This window comes from Pseudopipra pipra, chromosome 1, assembly GCF_036250125.1.
Source record: "Pseudopipra pipra isolate bDixPip1 chromosome 1, bDixPip1.hap1, whole genome shotgun sequence".
Taxonomy (NCBI): Eukaryota; Metazoa; Chordata; class Aves; order Passeriformes; family Pipridae; genus Pseudopipra; species Pseudopipra pipra.
The window spans coordinates 109,954,264-109,968,496 of record NC_087549.1 but is presented as its reverse complement, the minus strand read 5'-3'; the positions used below and the strand labels follow the sequence as shown (position 1 = coordinate 109,968,496).

The 14,233-nt window shown below is 38.8% G+C and overlaps 1 protein-coding gene and 1 long non-coding RNA gene across 13 annotated transcripts in view; one reads left to right on the top strand and one right to left on the bottom strand.

The window, feature by feature from the left end:
* ULK4 (unc-51 like kinase 4) overlaps positions 1-14,233 on the top strand; it is a 227,206-nt gene that overhangs the window by 196,573 nt on the left and 16,400 nt on the right. The window lies entirely within an intron of this gene.
* LOC135421931 (uncharacterized) lies at positions 7,488-13,906 on the bottom strand. Its single transcript, XR_010434251.1, has 2 exons — positions 13,783-13,906; positions 7,488-7,625 (listed from the first exon to the last, which is right to left on the bottom strand). It is a non-coding gene; the product is annotated as an uncharacterized LOC135421931 (long non-coding RNA).

Below are 14,233 nucleotides of genomic sequence, written 5' to 3'. Positions count from 1 at the left end.
TCAGACAAGTGCCAGAGCCAGCATGGCTGTGGACTGGCACTGGGTAGACTCAGTAGGGAAGAAGAGAAGGAGGGAAGCCTCTTTTAGCAGCAGAGTAATGTGAGGTTGGCTCTGCTGGCTTGTGAAACCACATGTTACTTCACACATTAGCACAACCATTTTCTCGTTGTGAAGATGCACTCTGGAATGGAATTCATTTTAAAGATTAAAAAAATATTCTGTCACTCAAAGATACTAAAAAAATATATACCTTTTTTTTTTCTTCCCCCACAGTTAGATGCTTCCAAATCAAAGGTGAAAGACAATAAACAGAATTGGGGTTTGGAGCATTTGGGAGCCAGAGACTATTTACACCATGTGCTGAATAAAGGCATTTTTGTTTCTCAAATTTTTTATGCAGTCTAACACTTCTGCAAGGAATGCTGAGATTCCAGCAGTTTCTTCCTTGAAATAAAAAAAAAAAAAAGGAAAAAAAAAACTAAAAAAGGTGTTTCTGTAGCCATTAACACCCTAATTAACACCTTACTACTTCTTTCAAATGGGCCTGGTAGGAGAGTTGATGGAGCTGTGGCAGCTGGTGACCAAACTTTCCTGGCGAATAAGCTTGAAGTGTGAAAGGGGGAAAAAACATGAAGAAAGAGAGAGCTTGGTTAGTGTCTGTAAAAGATGTTGAAAATAGGACAATGAATAAAAGTCAGTGGCTGAATCACTGCTGGTATCACTTGGCGTGGCTTTGTTGGAGGCAGCATTGCTGCACCACAGACCGAAAGGAGGTTTGCCAGCAGAGCTCACTGGGGGAACCTCCCCCTCAACTCCCCAGCGGAGCGCCGCCTTAACTCCGTATTCGAGTGGGAATAGTCACAGGGGCAAAGGAATTTTTTGTAGGGATAACTGTATCTGTGGGAAGGTTCTTGCCAACATTGTTAATCATACAGTTTGACGATTGCTTTAGGCCAGCCTGTGTGTGGGCTGGCGTCAAAAAGGGAGGTCCCAGCCATGTGTTTCTGCCGCCTCTCTGGTGCCAGTGTGAGTGTGAGTGGTAAACTGTAAAACTAACCTAGGGAGAAAAAGCATGGGAGGGGTTGGCCAGATCTCATCCCTGATTTCTTGCCATCTGATTGCACAAATGCCAGCGCTGGCACTGGGGAGGTTGGCTTGGGGGCGGAGGAGGGAAAGGCTCCTTGGCTGCAGTTCTGGCTCAGGCTGTTTTACAGCGATGGAGAACACACAGTGTGTGTGGGGTGGTGGTGGTGGATTTTTTTTATTCTAAATGAATCCTATCATCCTAACACATTTTGGGGTAGAGGTTCTGTCCAAGAGGCATTCAGTGCTTGGGAGGCTGGCCTGGTTCTTGTTCCATGTAGGTCAGTGAGGAGTGCAGTCTCTGGTTCCCAGCATATCACTACAGCTACTGCCAGCAAGAACACAGGATTTCTTAATTAATTTTGCTCTGTGTAATTCAGCACACACCTAAGCTTCTGCTGGAGTACAACCATAGTTTCCAGTTTAACAATGTATCGAGGTGTGTCATTAATATACAGTTACATATGCTAAGTCCTGTCTTATGTAAGCAATAACACACAACAAGGTGTGTTTTTGTCAGCCACCATGCATACATCTTGGATGTACTGGGGCAGCAGTGTTGCTGAGGGCTATAACACACCCAGGGTGTGGGTGTATTAGCTGACTAATACACATTTTTTTTGTGTTATTGTACTTATTAAATATTTTGGGGGAAAAGTTTTAAAGTAAATTAAAATCTAAATTATGAAGAATCAACCCACTGTGTAACTGGAAGTGAGCAAACACATCTCAAAGAAGTAACCAAAACTGCAGGGCTACTTCTACCATTGAAACTCCTCTTTTTGTTTAGCTAAAGAGGGTTGTAGTGATTTTGTGTAGCAGCTGGGAGTTGTGGTGATTTGGCTGTGGAAACAGTCGATCTATGTTTACTGAACCATTAGTCCCTAGGGCATTGCGGTTGCTCTTGCTGAAGTTGTTGTGATCTGAGTCCCAACTCTGAAATTACTACTCATACATAGAGGGGAAAGGTTCATGAGAATGCCCCTCGTTTTCTGTATATTTTATCTGAAATCCATTTTCTGAGTTTTTCCATGTATCTTAGGAAAGAAATATTTTTGCGTTCATATTTGGACCCCTGAAATTTCAGAATGAGCGGTTAATTTTAAATTGAATTAGTAGTTACTTTTGTCTTTTTTATGGGCAGGTAATTTTGGTAGGAGCTAGATCAGGTCTTAATGGCGGGTCATTTTCAGGTCATTGAAGGAGAGTGATACAGCTGCCCAGAGAGTGATATGATTCTGCTGTGGTTAGTGCTCTTTTCTTCTTGGGAGTCTGCACTTCTATCTCAGATATTTCTCCACTGTATTTTTCAGTACACCTATACCAGGCATCCAATTTCCAGCTCTGCAGTGCTTCATTCTTGCTCAGAGAAGGAACCTGTTATTGGCTATTTTAAAAAATACTATTTTGTTGGATTTTCAGTCCTTTCGCAATTTAAGGATTTTAATATTTAAAGCTAATGTTGATGGTCTTATCATGCAAACACCTGCTTTCCTTCAACTCTGAAACTGGGGGGGGGGGGGACAGGTTTGGCTTGGAGAACATTTATTAGATGTTCACTTTTGACCTGATGCTAAAAATGATTGAGAACTGAGTGAATAACAGGTGGCAATGTATCAAGGATGCCTGTTCATATTCACTCCGCTATTAATATTGTCTTAGAGATTAAATAACCTACACAATAACCTTCCATTCCACCCAAATCACCTGTTCTTCCAAAACTTTACTTCCTTATTCATTAAAACAAGTTACTAATGAAATGAGAAACTTTAAAACATACTATCATATAGACTTTGTCCCTCCTTTGACTAGAGAAAACTAAGAATCATTCTGCTGGTGTAAAGGGCATTCAGGAACACTTTTCCAGTAAAAGTACCAAGGTACAATCATGTATTGTTTTATCTTATGTGGTAGCGATATGCCTGTGCACAAAAACAAAAGAAGTTTCACCATCATGCAAAGCACAATGTTTAATTGCCCTTAGTTTATTTGTGCAATTGACAATTTGAATATGTTCTTAGCCTAATTACAATGCTATTTCGTTACAGTTAACCCAGCATTTTGCTTCTCCTCTCCATAACTAGTTGATTTGGTTTGGTTTTTTCCCTCCACACCTTGTGCCTGATCTAAGTTCTATAGAACTTGCCATATCTATATTTTGCCTTGCATGCCGTGGCCCAGTTCTTGTAAACCAGACCTTTGACCACTGCTAAGAGTACAAATAAATAATATTAGTGACTGTTATGTCTGTGAATCAATAAGGTTGGAAAAGACCATTAAGATAATCAAATCCGATTGTTAACCTAAGACTACTGAGTCCATCACTAAACCATGACCCTAAGCATCACATCTGTCCAGTTTCTGCTTAAGTTGCAAAATAAAACTTCTTTATTTTTCTTTTTCAGTTACCATAAGTATGAGAATAGGTAAGCTGTTTTCTTACTGTGAATAAGAGGCTTTAGAAAATACCACCTTTACTACTTATACCACAAGGTTTTACTATGTGAACATGTTTGTTGCCTTAAAAGTCTTCCTGGAAACCATGGGTAAAGAAAATTTTATCTTTCAGAATGTTCTCTTTTATGATCTGTCATCCTTAGTTAAGAGTCCTTGACAGGGCAGAAAACAAAAACTTAACTTCCAATGAATATGTAAAGAATTTACCCTAAGCAATTTAATAGCAGTGTTAGAAGCAATCCATTGTGGGAAAGTGACAAAAACTGTGTATTCCAGTGACAGGAGGTGGAAAGTTATCTTAATTATTTATCTTCAGTCATGGTAAAATTATTGCACGCAGATAGTTAGCGTCTACCTCTGCAGCTTTAGAATTGGAAAATAAATCACAGCCTGTGTTAATTGGAACTCATTTTGACATGGTGCAGAATGCTGGTATCAATGTTGTATGGCATTGTGCTTCAAAATTAAAATTTGTTTAAAAGTGGTTATTAAATTTTCCCTTAAGAACTATAGCTCAGCTCCTGCATTTATCTTGATAAACTGGAAAGTTGTTGTTTAGGAGAATGAATGAATGACTAAAGAAGTCTGCTTGCTATTGTTAGTGTAGTTTACATACTATAGTACAAGCCACTGACATGGGTATGTTTTTCCTTTCCAATATAGTTGTAAATCCTTGATCAAAGTTATGACTCATCTTAATTGGTTCTCCTGTATCTGATAGAAGTATTAATGGGTATGATTTCAGAGAAAAAAATTCTATTGACTTGATGAGGTCCCTGTAGATTTAATTTTATTTCTAAAAATAAGGATACGTCATGCAGAAAGTTACAAAGTTTCTGTATTAATTCCAGCTTATTCTATGACCTTAAAACTTATCTAATATCCCAGAAGCCGTAGTAACTATTTTTTGTTGAAAATTACTTTGACAAGGCCACTATTAACAACAGCATGAGTAACTTGATTCAAAATAAAATAATTTCATTCGAGAGACTTGTGAAGACAGAACCTTGTATGCTGAGTTTTGCTTGAAAAGATTGGTGACAGATAGCCACTCGAGGTGTGCATCAGTAACAGGCTCCTCTGCCCCTTAGTCCCAGCTAAGATGAAGCTACAGCTGAGAAACTCTTAACTCTTAGTACCCTCAGTAAGAGCAAATCAAATCAGCATAGCCTCATCGTGGAAGGACCAGTTGAAATGAGGAGTTGGGAGTGGATTTGAAATTGTATTTGTAGAATATTTTTTCATTAGAGCTGTTTTATCACATATAGTTTGTAATTTATTATGGGAAAACCTTGAATCTGTATTTTTATTGTCTTCTCTTTATATTGCTACAAATATTCCATAATGAACTCGATATTGCTTGAGAGTATGAAATATTGTACCTGGGTAATATTCCCATTACAAGCTTACTCCTTATGTTGATTTTTATTTATCTGAATTTCCTACAAGGGAAGTAGAGTTAGAAGTCCAGGAGAACCACTATTCAACTGGGATAGATAAAGAGGAACATTTCTAAGTGTGTCCCATTGGGTCTGCTCAATGGAGCTGAGTAGACTGAATTGTAGTGGGCAGGAGATGCTTCACAGCCTTTGTGCACTCCTGTTAAAACTGTGGTAGCAACAGACATATTTAAACATCTGTCATCAGTGTTATTCTACTATAATTTCTATAATAATGGGGAGACAGGGAAGACAGACAAAGCTATCCTGGGAAGTCGTTTATGGCAGTACAGTGCTTAGGACAAACACTGTGGTGATGCTAGTGAGACAGAACATGCTAAAAGCATGTTATTCAAAAGACAGCAGAATGTGTATCTATTATTTTCCCTTGTGGTATAGACAGGGATTAATATGGCATGTATGGTTGCTTATTATTGGGGTTTTCTGACATTTTCCTTGTTACCTGTAACTTTGGGATGTTTCATCTGTGATTTTTCATAATAGATGTTGGCCTCAGGTTGAAATTTTCCTACACTATTCTTGATGAAACTTTCAGTTTTCTGGAAGATTGCTAAGAGGTATTATGTTATTATTATCTGGTCATAATTTTAAAAATTCGAATGCCTTTTGTTTAACTCTGCTTTTCTGAGAACTTACTGCTGGTGGCAAGAACTTGACTTCTGTTTTGACAATGTGGGTCTTGCCATCCCTTGAAATCTTTTCCTATTTGAAATGATTTTAAAAGCTTGAAACCCTTAAACATAACAGCTTGTTATGTGCTCAGTAAAGATTTCTTCTGTATTAGAAACAAATATCTCAAAATTCTGTTCTCTCTGAGTGTGCTAAAGCCTCTTGCAGCTAAGCAGCTGATTGTACAGTCCCTCAACAGCTGCTGCTTCCATTTAAACACTGTGTGCATCATCCCAATCTGAGATGGAGCCTGGACCTTATCTTCTCCACTCCTGTGTGTAATAAGGTTGTTAGTATGCCACGCCTAAAAATAAGTATATTCCAGTGTAGAGCAAGAGAGTGAAGTGACAGCCTGCATTTTGTGATTCTTGCTTTGGGCTAAAATGAAACAGAGCTACAGAACTGAAGTAGAACTTCAAATTTCCCAGTACATTCTGGGTCACAAGAGCCAATGGTCTGGAAAATGTAAATTTAATGCCTGAGCTAATGTTTTCATGTCTGTTGATTTATTGTGATCTAATGTTTGAATTCCCACTGGTTGGTCTTCTTCATGGTCTCATGGAATCAAATCAACAACTGGGGCAAAATCAAAATGCTGTCTTTTAGCCAGCTCTTTAAAATGTGCACTTCCTTTCCTACACGTGTATTTTCTGCGCTCTCTTTAAAAGTCTGCAGCTGAAAACTTGCTTAATGTTTTCATCAATCTTAAAAACTCTCAGGAATATCTTAAAATAGGGAATGCATCTTCCTGTAAGGCATATTCAGAAAAGTGTGTGCAAAAGAAGAGCATAATAATCAAATAGTAGTTCTGCAATTTTAACCACAGAATTCATTATCAATTACATAATAGCTGAAATTACTACTAGTGTTGTGGTAACCAGAGATTTGGGCTTTGCTGCTTCTGCATCTATGCTGCATCTACGTATGTGTAGAATTCATATCTAAAGTCAGTGTTTGTGTCACATTCAGTGATAAACTATTATTGTCAAGGACACTGACTCTCCTCAAGCTGACTGATAAAACATGCTGGTTTTCAGGGATCTCTCACCTCTGCCTATCAATTTACAGGCCATGCAGTGCTTTGGAGACTGCACTTGTTTCATTGCTTGACGATCTCTGCTGTGGAAGGGGAACGACTCCTTGTACTGACCAGTTACCCGTGTTGCAAAATGCCAGACTGGAATGATTTCTTACTGAAAGGCTATAAAAAATGGTATCTAACTGATCTTTCAGTTATTCTGGATGGTGTGCTGTAGTTGTATGCACTACTGTGAAGCATAGGTCATATTTGTTTAGTCTCTCTGTCTGACAGATATTCAGTAGCTGAGGCATGCAACCTTGGGCAGTGGAAGAAATGTCGGTGAAAGTGAGGGCAGCTGACCGGGATGCCAGGGCTGAACCAGCTTTCTCATTTGAAGAGAAGTAGGATATTTCAAGTTTGTGGCTTGAGAGTCTTGATTAATCATAAGAGTTTCTGAATCTCTGTGACAGTTTTTCGTCTGGTTGGTTTTGTGGACTTTTTTCAAATCTATAACTTGTGAAAATACTTCTTGGCTATTTCAGGTGCATCACTACAAAATGCAAAGCTTTGGAATGCTGAGCTCAGAATAATTTGATGTGCCTAAAGGCTTCTAAATTACATTTAGTTGATGGAGAAAATTGTCTGTTTGTTACATATTGCATTTTGAAACTTCTGAATTTGGCATATGATTTACATTTATGCATAAATTTCCTTTTTAGAAAAAACATTTATTGGTTTGAACATATCTTAAGTGCCTCAGGTATTCCTTCTGTCCTTTTGCAATTCTGAAACACTGGTTAAATATGAACATAATTTTTAATTAGGTTTCCCCAGTGCTGAACTTGCTGCAGTCTGGTCTGTTCTCCATTAGTTTGCTGGTCAGAAGTTGTTGACCTTTAGATTATGCTACAAAATCCATCTGTTGCTGCAGGCTTCTGTAAAGAGAGATGTAAAGAAATATTATCTCCTGTCAGTCAGCCATGTAAACAAACTCAAATATAGGCAGCAGCTCAGTTTCCAAGATCTGAGTTCATTCAAAATAAGGAGAGAGAGGAGATGCTGTGAACCAGTGCTCCCTATTCTCTGGAGAATCCTTTCTCAGCTGTTGTGCCCTAGTAAAATGCCATTGTCCTATTTTCAAATCCCCTTGCTTTCCATGGGAGAAGCTTCTCTGTGGATAACCCCAACCACTAATTAAATCCTCTCCTGTGATCTAGGAAGAAAAAGGCCATAACCTCCATTTGCTTATCTATCCATGCCCTCCCCATTGCCAGCTTTCAGCTTGTTCTTATGGCAGTCTCACCCAGGAGACTTCTCTGTTAGCAATCTGGTATTTGCACTTTTTGTTATGTACCCGTCAGTTGTCTATTTCCATACTCTAACCACTCTTTGACATTTCCCCTCATTTAGTGCTTTCTGTCCTACAGCCTCTAAGACTATCTAGAGAACTTACTCTCATTTTTGCCCCCCTAGTGTTGGTTGGAAACATACTCAGCGGTCTTTGGTTTACTGATAAACTACAAGTTAGTGGCCCTAATGTGTTTTAAACATGGTTGTTCCCGTAACTTTTACTCATATAAATGCCACTGATGTGTCTGAAGTTTCTGAGTCCAATTTAAAATGAGACTGACAAATAGTTCTCCTAATTATAAGTGATGTTCTTGTTCCTTCGCCTGCATTACATTAATTGTCAATGCCTTTTAATTATGTAAATTTTCCTCCACTAATATGGTAAACACACTGTTCTCAAGACTGTTTTGGTTATGTTCTCAGATGTGTTTGCAACATTTTATAGTTTTAACTTCCTATGTTTTATTAGTATCTCAACTCTAAACCTGTGATTTCTGTTTATCATTGGAATGCTATCATGTCTTAGCTTTGCTGCACTGACATGTCCTATGACAATAATATTATTCAATTTATCTTATGTCTTTATTAGAAGTTTTTATTTAATTTAGAAAATGAAGAAAGGTTTTGCTTTTTTTGGACCTGAGCATCTATTCAGAAAATTCCCACAATCTGTGCCCATCACAAAATTATCCTCTCACAGTTTTGTGAATCTGAGTCCTTTTCACTGCCTTGTTATCCTTTTAAAAAGTGCTTCCTGGTGGTGCTCACATTAAAGGAGAAGAAACACACCCATAATTTGTTCTCAGAGTCAAAACTAGATATGTTATCATGATATATTTGTGTGCTTGTTATATATATGCTACAAATACATGGGATCATGGTCTTCGAATACTTACTCGTTTCCATTTTCATAAGCAAATTCAGAAACTGCACCATACAAGAAATGTCGCTCTGAGTGTCAGTTTTGAGGAGAGTCCCTCTGGGGTGTGAAATTTTTTGATAGAAATGTGATAGAGGACAAACACAATTAGCAAGTGTCTCATCTCCAGGAGCTTTATCCAGAAAATGTTTCAAGGGAAATCATGGGAAATAATTTCAAAGTGATGAGATAGCTTACCTCCACATGAGGGGTCCATCAGAAGACTTCTTAATGTGTGTAATAGTCTATCTGTCTTAGAATGTTTATGTTCATAAATATTGTGGTGCTAAGAAAAGCTCGTTGGAAATCTATAGTGGTAATTTAGATTATTGTTTGTGGTGTTCTGCCAAGTTGACTAGTATGTGTTATTTAGTAAGGTCAGTCATCCAAGGTGTGTACTTTTCAAAAACTTGTCTCATAAGAGACAAAGATGCCACTCTTCTTGCTTATGGATAGTCCTCATTAATAGCTTGTCAGTTCATCAAATGAACATACATCATCTGCCATGAAGGTAGTCATTCATCACTATTTACAAAGGTTTTGAGAAACTACTGTATCTTTGCATAAGACTTCATTTTCTAGACTGGCGTATGAAGTATTTCTCTGAAGACAAGAAGAGGGAAAATCTTGTACCACAAAGATCATTTTTCAGACTTCTGATTTTTGTGTCTGTAAGTCACACAGTTTGATCACCTCAATCTGGTTTTTAGGTATATAGAATTGTCTAAAACATTTAAGGTGTTACAGAAAGAGATTTTGGAACAATTTCATTAAGTGAGTAGTAACAGGTCAGCTGGGCCCAATGGTAACTGTCAAAGAAATTGTTGAGCCTGTAGTTGTGGTATGCAACTTATCAGATAAACCATTATCTATACTAAGATGTTTAAAAGGGCTCCAGGGATCATTCTGACAATTAACTCTGACTTCTCTAAGGCTGAACTGTTAGGAATGATAATAGGGAAAGGATGGGTAAACAGAAAGATAAATATAGCAAATTACATAATAGTCAATATAATGTCTGTGGAGGGAAGTCATATTTATCCAGATTCTCCACGTGAGTCAATAGTATGTGAAGAATTGTAACCTGGTTTGTATCGTGGACTGGGAGTTTGAAAAGACATTTCTTAAGTCTTCTCAGTAGAACTTCCTGGAGCACCTAAGCTGCCATGAGAGACAAGTTCTTTTCACAGATTAATAGCAGCCTAAATGATAGAAAATGATAAATGGCTAATATTGCACCATAAATGTAGATTACTGTCATAAGCCCACCAGGATCTTGGCTCTGCAATGCATTCATAAATTACCTGGAAAAAGAGTGCTATGACAAAGATTTTTTTATGATACAGAATTGTTCAAAATTAAGGCTGATTGTGAAGAGTTGCAAAATATTGAAATCAAAATATTGATTGAATAGGTGACAGAATTGCAGATAACATTCAGTAATGATAAATACTGAATAATGTATATAGAGAAAAAGCCTTCTAACTATTATACAGGCCTTGAGGCTTGCAGAACAGTGATCCAAGAAAAATGTCCATGAGGCCAGAAATTAGTAAGGAGCTCTCCTGTGGCTGGTCAACTCCCTTTGTAGACTGCTACCCGGTGTCTGTAATGGCCGTGAGCTCTTAATTTTGGCTAAGGTCAGCCAACAGTCATTGTTGCAATGGCCTATCAGATGACATACGCTTTATAGAAGCCTTTTGGAAGTTTGGGCCTGATAGGAAGGAAATATCTTTTTCTCATAGTACAGGTGCTGGGATGTAGAGGAAGTGTGCCAATCCTTGTGCTGCAGCAACAGGAAAAGTAGGAGTTGGTGGAGGTCTGTGGCAAGCTGTCATGCAGTGCAAGGTATTTTGGAGCCTAAAGGTACCTGCCTTACCCACCCCACTGTATTGAGTGACAGGAGAAAGAGTGTAAAGTCTGGTCCAGAGAGACCACTGGGCCTGAGGCATGTTTCTCTGATCACACATCCAACTTCTTTGGGAGGGGAATTGGATCATGTACATACATCTACTGCTTGAAAAAGTAGAAGGATATCAGGAAGCATGTTAGCAGCCTTCTGGCAGAGAATGGCACCCCTCTTACAGATCCACAGGAAATGCAAGAAAAGAGGGCTCTGTATGTACACCTTTTCTCTCTGGGTCTGGTTCATTCTGGTGCTTCCCAAGCCTTGTAGGATTGATCATGAATGTTCAGCATGGAGACTGGGAACAGCTGGAGCTGCAGGAGGAGGTTTAGGCAGGGAAGATAAGACCGAGTGCTGGTGTTGTCTCAGCACCTAGATGAAAACCCAATAGGAAGGCAGGGGATCATCCATTCCTTTGATTACAGAAATCAGACCCAAGACCTTGAGTTTCTGGACAGGTGGTAGCCAAGTACTTTTATCTTCAGAATGGATTTTTTCCTGGCATCTGCTAAGGGGGTCTCATCCTTCTCACCAACCATATTTCAGAGGACCACATCCAGGGCTTCCTCAAGGACTCTGAGAGTACCGATGATGGTGGTTGTTGCCTTCTTGTATCACTGTCTCTACACACAGGCTGTCTTGGGAGATGGGGCTGTGCATGTGTCAGTGACCTCCTCTAATGATGTGAAGGAACGTGACCCCTGTCATGAATTAAGTTTACTGCCTTTGTCCCTTAGGACAAATTTCCAGCACCTGCTCATGGGCATCTGTGGAGGGATGGCTGACAAACTGGGTTTGGAATGACCAGGATACAGAAGGCAGTGCACAAGGGGAAGAAAGTAAGAGAGGATTAGCAGGAGAGGAAATGGTATCTTCTTTGCCCTTTTCCATATATTGTGGTGTCCCTCTTTACCTCTGCTGAGGAACCTGTCTGATGTTTGGTGGCTTTGGCCAGCTGTGCATATCTGCTGCAAAGGGGTCATCTTAGAACCTGCATTAGCTTTTTGATGGTGCCATGGACGGAAACACCTGTGGATGATCAGCAGCTTCCATTAATTAAAGGGACCACATCGCTTCTTCCTGTTCCAAGGGGCAATCTCTCTGGATTTGTCCTAGGACCTAGCACAGGAAGAAGCTGTTTTCCCTGGCAGAGAAATGAACTCAGTAGAGGGATCATTTGAAAGACGCAAAAAAGAACTTATCTAGCCTTCCCCATTCCATGCAGTGCCACCCAGCACATGGCTGGGTCTTGCTCTGATAGCTCTGACAGGTTCCCCGTGTGGTAACCTGTGAGGTGTGGTAAGTGAGGGAGGTTCTTACAGGGAGAAGGGACTTGGATTATGGGGTGAAAGGAGTACTTTCTGGGAGGAAGGAAAGAGCTCTTTAAGGAGAACAGGCTGTATTCCTTCTATGTCAATTAATGTGTGGCCAACGCACTGATTCATACACAGGTAAAGGTCAGTCCATCTGCATGTGGGCTTAGTTTGCAGGGTAGCCGTTTGAGATAGTTATATCAGGTACCGAGAGCAAAGAGTTTTACACCTAGGAGGTGGACTCAATCTGACCCAGTAGTCAGCACAGGGAAACAATACTATGAAAAACAGTTGATCTGTCACAGATCCCATTAGTGAATCGAGAATCACAGTAATAAGAGTTGCAAATAGTTCATAGGCTGAAGTATGTTCAAACAAAACAAAACATCTGTAGAACAACTATGACTAGTAAGTTAATTAAAATGATACATTTACTGTAATTTATGAGTGAAACTAGGTTCTAAATTCACTGAGCACATAAATGATTGGAAATGATTAATTGGCTTTTATTAAATGAGAAGGAGAACTAGAGAGTGCAATGTTCTGAGCAACTGACATGTGATAATGACTGCTCCTGCAGAAAAGCATAATAGAAAGTAGTCTGAGTCACTCATTAACATCTACCACTGCCCTTTCTGTAAATTATAAGTCATTAAAGCCCAATATAGCTACTCTGGAACTTAAATAGTAATTTTTACCTTACTGAAATGTTTAATTTGAATTTACTGTAGTAGTCTTAGAGGCTGAAACTCTTATTTTAAACAGGTTGGGGAAAGTAAACTTCATCCAGAAAGGCTTTGGCTTTTTTTTATATTGCTGTATTGAGGGATAATAGTTAATATAAATTGTTTCATTGTCAATTCATTCCTTGGTTTCATTGCGAAGAGGGACGATTTTCCTGGCAGTTCAATGCTCTAGTGCTCTTAAAAGGTGTATCTTCTAAGAATAGTGTGAGAACATCACCTCATTTTTTACAAATCATCAAATGTCCACCTGTTGGGGGATCTTTGTGTTTGATTGAATTTAAATCAGCAGTTTAGATGTGAAAGACTCAGTATCTCATTAGCAATCCCTTGATCCACCCGGTTCCCCTGGGTGCTGTTTTAGAATGATAATCCCAATCATTCTTCAAATCTTTATAAGCAATCAGTTTTAAGTGCAACTCTTAGAAGATAAGACTTTTCCTGCTAGTTAATTTCACAAAAATACACAAACCAAAAAAAGCAACACAGGTGAGCTAGGGGCTTTGATCAGATAGGTATTCTTTTTAAGTTAGATTTAGTCATTTTAGATTTTGTTTCTGCATGTCTGATACTATGCTAAAGGGTAATCCAAATACAGTATTAAAAAAAGGGTGAAAATCTTCAAAATTAACCTCCTAGCCAATTCAGATTGGGTTGAGTGCTTGAAATAGTACAATAAATCTCTCTTTAATGTACAAAATTATTTTTATCCTCACATAAAGGTAACTTCCAGGTACCTTAACCTTACCAAAAAAAAGGATCATAGATTTGGCTGAACTTCAAATCTCCTTTAAAATTCAAAAATCCTCTGACAAAGCACTGAGACTTTCTTTAAAATCTCATTGTCACTATCTCGCTTACAATAGTAGTTTCCTTAATAGAGTGCCACTCATGCTACTTGTTCTCTCTGTTATGTGGTCAGGGCCTTCATAGGTCTTTGCTGAAAGCTGGATTTGCTGGTGTCAATAGTAATTGAGTTTATTCCTTTTCCTGGAACAGTAATGAGATCATCACATCAGCTTTGTGTTGTGACGTGATTAAGTTTGCACTGTGACTCAGTTACCTTGTCCTGGAGGACAAAGTTGTAAGATTGACGGCCATCGTGGGTATAGGAGCAAAAGACAGTATGTTGTGGCAGACATCCAGGTGCTCATTCTGCATCTGAAAACATTGTGGTTTTAAAAGAATACAGTGTAAGAGTATGTAATGACTTCTTGTTTAACAAGAATCCGTCTGCCTTCGTTTCCATAACTGTGTTAATATTTAAATTATTGACCTAATCAGGTTAAGTGTAAGGGCTGCAACATCTAAT